Source organism: Thunnus albacares, chromosome 10 (assembly GCF_914725855.1).
Source record: "Thunnus albacares chromosome 10, fThuAlb1.1, whole genome shotgun sequence".
NCBI lineage: Eukaryota > Metazoa > Chordata > Actinopteri > Scombriformes > Scombridae > Thunnus > Thunnus albacares.
The window spans coordinates 12,802,031-12,814,085 of record NC_058115.1 but is presented as its reverse complement, the minus strand read 5'-3'; positions in this window follow the sequence as shown (position 1 = coordinate 12,814,085).

Genomic DNA, 12,055 nt, shown 5'->3' with positions numbered 1-12,055 from the left:
ATTATTTAATTAGCTTGCCCTTTCCAGAGAGCTTAACCTTTTAAAATGTCAGGTGAAGAGGTTTTTAAAATAAGTGTGCCATATTCTCAGAAAATTCCTGTTTTAGGGGGCTCATCATGACCTATAGAAGTGAGGCAAAACAGAAGGTCTGACAGTGATGAATCTTACAGCCCAGACCAATTTGTTATTGTTCAGATATGTTTCTTTTAAAGCAGAACTCCCACTGAGCTGGACTGACCTGTCTTTTGACTTGCATGACATGCAACCAGCTGTCCAGACTTTTTAAGAACTTAGAGAATTTGTCACATTAGGTTTGTGCTCAAAAAGGTGCTTTATTTCTACATATTAAACAGAAATCTAGGTTTACTAGCTAAGCAATAGAGGATAAAGTATAACTATTCCCCTCAGTGACAGGGCAATTTGTTTGCTCTGAGGCAGATCAATTCAACTCTATCTTCTCTGGATTTCCTCTGCCTTTGTTGTCACCACTCTAGCTGTCTTTAGTAATCATCAGCTTTCATGTCAAATAAATGAGCTGTTTTATTGCCGGTGTTGCCGCGGCTCCACCACTGGTCAAAATTAATGGAAATGAATAAGGGTTATTTTGCAAGGACATACGTACATGTGGAGTAAATGTGGCCAAGCAATAAAGGCTTCTGTCAGAGTGAATTGGATCACATGGATGACACATCCAGTGCACTTTATCTCTAGAAGAAATGAAAAAAAAAAAGTGAAAATTTAATGACTCTAAGAGGAATGTGGTGTTCAGGAAAAGTGATGTGAGAAGTGTGATAAACTGCAGCATGTCATAGAAATGTCACAAGCACAGGATGTTAAAAATAAAACAAAAATTGTGGTACAAAAAGTCCTCTTTTAGCATGGCCATATTGTTATTTCAGTTTTATTTCAGTGATTTTTAATAATGGCTCTGTATTACAAGTAGATCAATTTTACAAAAACCAAAAACCACAGCATATGCACTCATGGTATGACAGCTCTGTGGTTATCAGTTAAACAGCATGCAGTAATCTAAATCTTTATGAACACATGAAGTGACTCAAGTGCTTATAGAGCAGCCCCTCCAGCTGTCAGGTGTATACTGGATGTTCTAGACATACAGTAGGGCATCTGCATTTATTCTGCTGGCATCAGTAAATAATGCACTCCTGTGTATCTGCAGCCTGACTTAATATATAATTTAAACAACGTATGCAGCGAGGCAACCCTTGTGCCATTCACACAAGAGATGGAAACGCTGCTTAAACCCACCACAATAGGTTGCTGCTGACTTTTATTTGCTCCTTAAAATGCTTTGTGGCAAGTTTGATCAATAGCACCATTATCATCAGCTTTTTGTTATCCGTCACTGATCTGTACACAAACAGTGCACAAATAGAGAAAGTTTTAAGGCTATGTTTATTGTTTTGGTTTCTTTTCTTATTTCACTTTATTTTATCTCACATGAGTCACCACTGATGGAAATCTTTCTGAGATGACTCCAGCTCAGACTATGTTACATTATATTACAGTCACAAGCATGGAAGGCCTTATATTCTGCAGGTGGTGTTTATAGGTTGACAGTGGCCTTGCAGATGTCCTAATATAATTATAGCAATAGTTGTCTGGTGAACTGAATGAACACTGAAACCTCTCTGCGCTCTGCCACCACCTGCTGCCGCCACTGACAGCACACTACATGAGAATATGCAAATATGCGTCAAAACGGAGAGAATTTACATTAGACTTAATATTCTGAGGTGATGTTTCAAATCTAGCCACTGATGATGCACAAGCCAGTGCATTCTTAGTGCTGGTCCCAAGAGGGACGATTGTGTCAGGAAGGGCATCTACCGTAAAACCTATGCCAAATCAAATATGCGGATCATAAATCAGATTTCCATACCTGATCGGTTGAGGCCCGGGTTACCAACGGCCGCCAGTGGTACTGTTGATCAGCAGGGTGCTGGTGGAAACTATGCTACTGTAAGCGAAGGAGAAGGAGAGGGGGAGGACATGTCTGGAGGCAGTGGGAGAGGAGGAAGAGTAGGAGTGTGGCGGTGAGAGTTGGAACTTTGAATGTCGGCACTATGACTGGTAAAGGGAGAGAGCTGGCTGATATGATGGAGAGAAGGAAGGTCGATATACTGTGTGTACAAGAGACAAAGTGGAAGGGGAGTAAGTCCAGGAGCATTAGAGGTGGGTTCAAACTTTTCTACCATGGTATGGATGGGAGGAGAAATGGGGTAGGGGTAATCCTGAAGGAAGAGTATGTTAAGAGTGTGTTGGAGATGAAGAACGCGTTGCACAGAGTGATGGGTATGAAGCTGGAAATACGGGGTGAGATGATGAATGTTGTCAGCGTATATGCCCCGCAAGTTGGCTGTGAGATGGAAGAGAAAGAAGAATTCTGGAGTGAGTCGGAAGAAGTGGTGGAGAGTGTACCTAAGGAGCAGAGAGTGGTGATTGGAGTGGATTTCAATCACCATGTTGGTGAAGAGAACAGAGGTGATGAGGAGGTGATGGGCAGGTATGGTGTCAGGGAGAGGAATGTGGAAGAACAGATGATGGTGGATTTTGTGAAAAGGAGGGAAATGGCTGTGTTGAATATATATTTCAAGAAGAGGGAGGAGCACAAGGTGACATATAAGAGTGGAAGAAGGTGCACACAGGTGGACTATGTCTTATGCAGGAGGTGCAATCTGAAAGAGATTGGAGACTGCAAGGTGGTGGCACGGGAGAGCGTAGCTAGGCATCATCCAATGGTGGTCTGTAGGATGACCTTGGAGACCAAGAAGAGGAAGAGAATGAAGGCAGAGCCAAGGATCAAATAGTGGAAGTTGAAGAAGGAAGACTGTTGTATGGAGTTTGGGGAGGAGTTCAGATAGGCTCTGGGGAGTAGTGAAGAGTTGCCAGATGGCTGGGTAACTACTGCAGAAGTGGTGAGAGAGACAGCTCGGAAGGTACTGGGTGTGTCATCTGGACAGAGAAAGGACAAGGAGAATCGCTGGTGGAATGAGAAAGTACAGGGAATGAAAATGGAAATGTGCGGACTAGCAAGGAGAGTGTGTTGAGAAGGTGGAAGGAGTACTTTGATGGGTTGATGAATGAATAAAATAAGAGAGAGAGAGATAATGAATCAGAAAGTGCGGTGGAATAGCAAGGAGGAAATGAGGGCAGCTATGAAGACAATGAAGGGTGGAAAGGAGATGTTAAGAAGAGATGGCAGTGGAGTTCTTAAGTAGATTGTTTAACACAATCTTGGAATGTGAGAGGATGCCTGTGGAGTGGAGAAAAAGTGTACTGGTACCAACTTTCAAGAATAAGGGCACTGTGCTGAGCTTTAGTAACTACAGAGTTATAAAGTTGATCAGCCACTGCATGAAGTTATGGGAAAGAGTAGTGGAAGCTAGGTTGAGAGGAGAGGTGATGATAAATGAGTACCAGTATGGCTTCATGGCAGGAAAGAGCACTACAGATGCAATGTTTGCTTTGGGAATGTTGATGGAGAAGTATAGAGAAGATCAGAGGGAGTTGCATAGTGCCTTTGTGGATCTAGAGAAAGCATATGACAGGGTGCCAAGAGAGGAGGTGTGGTATTGTATGAGGAAGTCAGGAGTTGCAGAGAAATATGTAAGAGTGGTGCAGGATATGCATGAGGGCAGTGTGACAGCGGTGAGGTGTGTGGTTGGAGTGACGGATGGGTTCGAGGTGGAGGTAGGATTACATCAAGGATTGGCTCTGAGCCCTTTCTTGTTTGCAATGGCGATGGACAGATTGACGGACGAGATTAGGCAGGAGTTTCCGTGGACTATGATGTTCGCGGATGACACTGTGATCTACAGTGAGAGTAGGGAGCAGGTTGAGGAGAGCCTGGAGATGTGGAGGTATGCACTGGAGAGAAGAGGAATGAAAGTCAGTAGGAGCAAGATGGAATACATGTGTGTGAATTGGAGGGAAGACAGCAGAATGGTGAGGATGCAAGGAGTAGAGGTGGTGAAGGTGGATGAATTTGAATACTTGGGGTCAACTATTCAACTATTGGAGAGTGTGGAAGAGAGGTGAAGAAGAGAGTGCAGGCAGAGTGGAGTGGGTGGAGAAGGGTGTCAGGAGTGATCAAGAGCAAAGGGGAAGGTTTACAAGAGGGTAGTGAGACCAGCTATGCTGTATGGTTTAGAGGTGGTGGCACTGACGAAAAGTCAGGAGGCAGAGCTGGAGATGGCAGAGCTGGAGATGCTAAGATTTTCATCGGGAGTGACAAGGATGGATTAGGATTAGGAATGAGTATAGTAGAGGGACAGCTCAGGTTGTATGGTTTGGTGAGATTGAGATGGTTTGGACATGTTTGGTGGAGAGATGCTGGTTACACTGGGAGAAGGGTGCTGAAGATGGAGCTACTATGCAAAAGGTAAAGAGAAAGGCCAAAGAGGACGTTTATGGATAGGGTAAGGGAAGACATGCGGGTGGTTGGTGTGACAGAAGAAGATGCAGATGACAGGAAGAGATGGAAACGGATGATCCACTGTGGTGACCCCTAACAGGAACAGCTGAAAGTAGAAGAAGAGGAAGATTCTGAGGTGATGTTTTGGTGGTGATTTGTTTATTGAAAAATGCTTCATTGTCATTCCCGTGCAGACAAGATGCCTCGTCTCAGCCTTGTCAAGCTCTCATCAGTATCATTCATGAGAAATGTTGCAGCTGAGACTTGGACGCTGCCCAGCCAGGAAAAAAATAAAAAGTGGCTTTATTTCAACTTGAGCTGCTAAACTATTCTGTTGAGAGCATTGCATTAGCTTGATTACAGTTTTATCTGTCAAATGAATGCACAGAAATAGCTGACATAACATTATGTTGCAAATCCAATTTTGTATTGATTGACAGTGCGAGATCCATCGGGCCCGTGTTATGGCTTCCTGCACTATTACAGCATATTGCGGTGTTATTTGCATTGGAAAGAGGGGGCATTTGCTGGGAGTAATTAGTTAAGCTCCTCTGACTTTGGAAATTTAATTGCAGGTACAGTAGAACCGGCTAACAATGGGATAACTGAAGCATTACAGTCTGAGGGACTAACAAACAGCGGGAGTGTCCCTCCTGACAAACAACATTTGAACACACACAGACAGACACACAACCATACTAGAGCGGACACACACACCAAAAAAAGGAAGAGGCATACATAGGCTCCTGACCTCCTGATTCTTTGATCCATTAATGACATGCAATATTCATTCCCCCAGCTACTGAATGTTTCATTATAACTGCAGAGATGTGGAGTGCATTATTAAGAACTATAGCAGTATGGTATGTTTATCATTTATCATGCGCTGTTGGCTTAGCATGCTGTTTCTATGAAAGGCTTGACCTTGAATCCTGCTTTCATGAATATGTTGTATGTGTTGTATATTGTATGTTGGAAATCAAAGTATAAGGGGGTGCCATTAGGGTAATATCATGTGCTAAATGAGTCTGGAAACCTGTATTTGTGTTATGTAATCCAAGATAAATATTTTCCTTGCTTTTCTAATATGCCTGTGGTTATCATCAGTCACTACAATATTGTGAACATGTACATGCAGTGCTGTTCTGCCTACACAAAACCTTATGTAACCATGTTGTTAAATCACCTTAAACTGTAGCATTTATTTACATACGTTATAATATGTAAGATTGATTTCTCTTTGCATTAGCAGGTTTATCTTAACACCCGTCATAGCTGGGACATCAATCACAGGAACAGTGCAGTAACGTGACACAGTGGACACTGGTAATTATTTAAAAGGATCACTGACTATTAATGGTATTTTGCCTCACCTTTCCCATTATCTGTAGCAACCAGTTTGTTTTCCTCTCAATTAGGCACGCAGGCAGTGAGCAACACCCATCTCCTATTACTGGGAAATGGCAACAGAGGCCATGGGGGAAGGGAAAATAACAGGCTACTGTTGTTGTTACCACCACCGCTGCTGCTGCTGCTGCTTAGGGATTGTATTGAGCATTTTCTTGGCTGCATTTCATTTCTTTATTCTCGTCACCATAACTTGCTCCACTATTAAACCTTTGTCACTCCCTTTTGGAGGTCTAAAATGATGGATCACTGAAACCTAACCTGGGTCAAAGCCATGATGTGCTGTTTTTTTCTCTTTTTTTTAACCTATTTGCAGTGCACTTGATATTAAGAACAAAAAAGGCAAACCAGGAGTATAATCTGAAATCTTTTGACTTGAAAAGGAAAAGTGTTGACTTTTTCTTTTAGCTGTAATTATAGGTAGATCTATTTATTAGTAATTTGAAAATGGCCAGACATTCATATGATTAAACAGATCTTACATAACCGCATACAGGATCTGAGAATCAAAGTGTTCCACAGAAAACAGGTTTTGTCCTGTTAGCTCTTGAGTAATCTGTTTATTACTTTCTTGATTAATCAATTAGTCGTTTGGTATATAAAATGTCAGAAAATGGTGAGAGTCCATCACAATTTCATCCTCAGATGTCTTTTGTCCATAGCCCAAAGGTAGTAAGTTTACTTTCATAGAAGACTAAATAAACATTTTGAATATTTACAATAAAATCAGACAAAATCAGACAAGATAAAATCAGGGAACACTTTCTCTTAAAAAAAATGACTTAAAATGATTAATCGACTATCAAAATAGTTGGTGATTCATTTTTATCAATCGACTAATCGATAAATCGACTAATTGTTGCAGCTATAAATTATAGTATCTGGCAAGTCTTTTAATATTAATATTATCACTAAACATATCAATAAAATATTAGCAGTATTTCATTTGGTTTTCCTATAATATATCTCATTGTAGCTTTTGCAATACAATATTTGCTCCTAGTAACTAAAACATGATTCAACATTTTTATGGCCAGGTCTAGCCACTCACATCAGGTTAGGGAAGGATCATGGTTTTGGTTTAATACAGAAAAAATAGCACAATGACTTGAGGCACAAGACACAGCTTCTTTCAGTAACCTTAACTAAAGTGCTTTTGTTTCATAAACCCACAAGCAGGACTCAGTACACCATCCCTGTCTCTGGTGTCTGTGTGTCCACCATCCATTCTGACCAAATAGTTTCACCAGTAGATTGACCAGAGTACAGAAGTGTAGTGCTACCTTCACTCGGAAAAAAAGGTTGCCTGTGAACAGAATCCAGGCAGCAATTACTTTTCCAAACATAATTGGGAAACAGATAAATCTAAGATCTAGGCGACAGTGTTGCCTGATCCACTATAATGACCACATTTGGTCTGAAACAGGGGTTTGTTACTGATTAATCAACTGATTATTTATTTGAATAATTAATTAATTAGTTCATCAATACAATGTCAAAACAACAGCCAAAGAAGCCCATTACAAGTTCCCAGAAATCTTCAAATTGCTTGTTTTGTCCTAAAACAACAATCTAATTGCCAAACATATTCAATTTATAATGATAAAAAGAAGCAAAAAGCAGCACACCCTGAAACAGGCAAATTTTTTGGCATGTGCGCTTGTTAAATAACTTGAGTGATTAATCAATTGTGTTAATCAACTGATCGTTTCTGCACTAGTCCACACTCAATGACCTGTATGACGACTTTTGTCAGTACAATTCTCCACCATTCTTCACGCGGCGAAGTCACCGCCTTCTTTCTGGAGAGTCACTGCAAACCCCTCTCAAAGCGACTGGGTTATGTGTCCTCTCCATACAGACAGGGAGGAAACAGGTCATGCACTTCGTGAGTGTAATCCCTTAACTCCACCCCCTGTTCTTCATGGGGGCGGACCTTCTTTTTAAGCTTGGCACCCAGCTGGATACAGTCAACCAGGTTCTGTGGTCCCAGGCTAGTGCCAGAAAATATCCCCTGACCACTGAACCAGAACACATACTATCAGGTCAGACCATTCCCCAGGCATGTCAGGTTGCCAGCGAAGTCGATTTGACTATTCCCGCATGAATAGCAGGTGTCCCCATCCACCTCATAATCCTTAAGGGACAGTTTGCAGGCATTCTTCCAAACCTCAACTTGACAGTCTGCAGCACACCCCTGCTTGAGTTGAACAATGTATATCAACGTACCTGTTAGTTTAGAATCTGATGCATGTCCCAAAGTATGTGAAGTGAAGCAATCTGCAGCGTTGCTCTGGGCACTGGAGGTGACGTGGTTGTGTACACCCTTGTGACTCAGCCAGAAGATACAACCTCAGGTGGTGACGGAACCCGTCCCCCACCAGAGGAACCTCACCTCACTTTTGAGTCCAGGATTGATCAGCAGCTTGTGACAGGGAACCAGAGAGACACACTTTGGAAATTATTCCGTGATTTCCAGCCAATCTTCTCAAAAGACTCTCATGACTGCAGAGTCACCGACCTCCACACAGTTTGCATTCCTACCAATTCAAACAAGCCACCAATGTTTGTACACCCTTACAAAATCCCGTCCCAATCTTACGTCAAGTGATGCCTGGTCTGCTGCCAGTTCCAGCTGTCCTGACCACCGGATCGGGCCCTACTCCAAAGCAGAGGGATCATGTTCCTGTGGTCTCACCTCCAAGTTGACTGGATCGGACCAGTCCCCGGGTCCTCATGAGGTAACAAGTACCTCCTCACCATCACCTGCGCTTTCACCAAGTGAGTTGAATGCCTCTTAGCACCCAACAACACAGCCGTAACGATTGCAGTCTTGCTGCTGAACCATGTGTTCAGTCACTGGGGACTATCTCTCTCCATTGATTCGGATCGAGGCATCCACTTCACCTCAAACGTCATGACTACCATGTATGAAGTCCTGGGCATGGAAGTCAACTTCCACATCTTTGTATCATCCCCAGTCATCCGGTCAAGTCAAACGTGCCAACCGTACCATTATCAACATGCTCGAAATGTCCATCAGATCCACGGGAGGCTCCATTGGAGTCACACCCTTCAAAATGATGACTGGGAGAGAGATGACCCTTCCGCTGCACCTCCTGTACTGCCCAGAACACGTCAGAGTCATGACCGCCTAAACAGCACTCAAATATATGGCACTTGACTTGCGTGATCATCTTCGGGCCATGTTCGCACAGGCCCAGACGAACCTGGAACCAGCGTTAAAGGACCCAAAGCCTACTATGACAGGGAAGCATCTCACTGCAAGTACCAAGTAGGCTACAGAGTTTTCTATTTCAGATTTGCCAAACTGGTGGGAATCTCCAAGAACTTTCGAACAAGTTGGTCAGGCCCCTTCAAGATAATGGGAAAGCTCTCACCGGTAGCCTACCGAATCAGGGTCTCAAAACCAAGTCAGATACCTTCATACAAATACTCTTTAAGCGGTTTTCACCCCCTGAAAAGGTGGAGCAGTCTGTACTCCAAAGGAAAGAAGACACACCATAGTAGCACCACAGGAATAACGGCATGCCTCAACTCACCCTTGTGGGCATGCAACTCCTAGCACCATTCCCCTTTTCATACAGTAATCAAACTCGCTGTAAATTTGCATTATGCTCTCCTCAATAACACTTTGCATGCTTTGGGACTTTGTCAGAAGTTGTCAAACAAGACATAACTTATGTGCAAATAGCTAGAGATATAATACAGGACCTCATCAGGGAAATTAGCTCCTCAATCAACAGCTTGGGCGGTGGAAGGATTCCAGTCTATCAGGTCTCCCTAGACTTTGTTGAACAAATCCTTAGATCTGCTACTACCACTGTTGTGCAATCTTCACAGATACATCTGGCATATAGTCTTAGCAGTGCAATTCCCATGTATTTAAACCCTCAGAACCTAAAAATAAGATTCATCCTCAATCTACCCATCATATAAAGTTAGAAGCTGGCAATCGATCATCAGCACACCTGCCACCAAAGTCCCAATGTCCTATGACTGCCACAATAAAGCCACTAAACAAACCCTACCAAACCAGATGGTGTTCTTAACAGTTCCACATGGAACCATGGTATACATTGACAACATTGTCCTCCATCATCTCAACCCTTACAAACACGACAGAGATTGAGATTATGGATGCTTTCAGACGTCACAACCTCATCATCTACGACACCCTTCAGCAGCAGCTCCTGGCTGAAGGGACTAAATTAGTGAAGTTCAATCTCAAACCTACTGGACATACCACCACATCTCTTAGTCACATAAACAGATCGTCATCTTATCAAGAACACCTCGTTGGTTTGATCACTCTCGGGCTCCTCCTTAGTGGTTGGATTGTCACGGTAGTTGTTGCACATGTCATATACAGGTGCATTCAAAAGCTACAGATTGGCCAGACTGGACTCCTTCCTTCTCATTTAGCCATGTTTTGCTCACCAGTCTGCACCCATTCCACTGGCTAACTCCAATCTTTTCCAGGGGTAAGCCTATTAACCCCTAACCACCTTTCCCCCTTTCCTTTGTTATTCACCTTTATTTTTTTCTATTTTATGATTTTGTGTCATCACACGAGGGTTCCTGTCCCTGGGCCGAGAGTATAAACACCTGAGACACTCTAAAAACCATGCTTCCAGCTGTTCCCACAGCTAATGTTGGAAGTAACCCCATACTTATGTTAACTCTAACTAGGCCTCACAATCTCAACCTCGCTGGACGAGTTAAGATTTTCTTTGTGTTCAACCGAGCACGTTACTGGATCTGAAAAAGAAGACCACTGTGCAACCCAGCACACGTTTTCCTACAGAAGAGAAGAAGGAGGATTACCCCGCATTTCTTCAACTGAGTTGACTCCGCTGTTTCTCTACAACCCCCGCCAAGGATCAGCTGCTGTAAAACCCACTGACAGAGCAAGAAGACGGCCCCGTCAGCATCCGAGCCCCAAGGAACCGACTCAGACCCAAAAAACGGACTGAAATACACTTTACCTGCTTCCTTAAGCAACACAAGTAAGAGGCTTAAGTCTGGGCAGAGATAGGTTACTAAGTGTGTTATTTTAAGCTTCATTGCTGTTGTTGTGAAATTAACAGACCGTTATGTGACTCCAGTTATTGGTACTGGTTAATATCATGGAAGTATTATTACTGCTTGCTGCTTGTTTTGGTTATGTTTATCACACTAAGCTCATTTGTGTTTTGCCCAGCTTCACTGGGCTGCTTTGTGTTTGTTTGCCACCATGTGTGAAGCCAGTAAATTGTATTTTATCTGTTAAAAGGCCAGCGACCGCAGCGGACGGATCACAGTCCGTTCACGGCATCTCTGAGTGATAAAAGCAATTATTGCGTCTCCCTGTGGCTGCTAGGATCTCTCTATGCTTTTCGTGCTTTCACCCACTTTCTCCTCTTACTAACCACGCACATACATGCTCCTAAAATCACACACACACACATTTGATGAGCAGATAACTAGGTATTATGTCTCTTTGCCATTGTCTCTGTTCAAATCTCACAGTCACCTCCTCTGACGAGACCTCTCGCGTGACGTATTCCTCAAGAGGGTCACATCCGTCATCTTGCTCCTCCTCTTCTTCTCTCACACACACATACCCACACATACACCCACCCACACACACACACACACACACACACACACACACACACACACACACACACTCACTCACACACACACATCTAAATGTGCCATATGCTTGCTTGTTGTTTATAGTTGCTTGTGTTTGATAGTTTGCAGTTGGATGATAGATGTTTATTGATTGAACTGCTATTTATTGCCAATTGATATTGCTAACATCAGTAAACTCTGTTATACCTTCAAGAGAAGTTGTTTTGGTATTATTGGTATACATATTGTGTTAAGGCTGGTAGAGAGAGAGTCAGTGCCTGAATACAAACCTTCACTCTTCACTTTATGAATATTACTGCCTCTCAGATATTGACATTTTTAAAGTGAACACCTCTCTTTGAGACTGTATCCACTGTTTGGTTAATGGTCCCTGACCCCAGGTTGGTGCCCCATTATTATTAATTCTTATTCATTTTTTATTGATTTTAATAATTAATAATTATCTTTGATAATCATTAATTAATGCTGATAACCAAACCTGCTCCTTACCAAACCCCAACACCACCCGCAGGTATGTACTGATAGCATGATTAACCAGAAAGGTCTTGT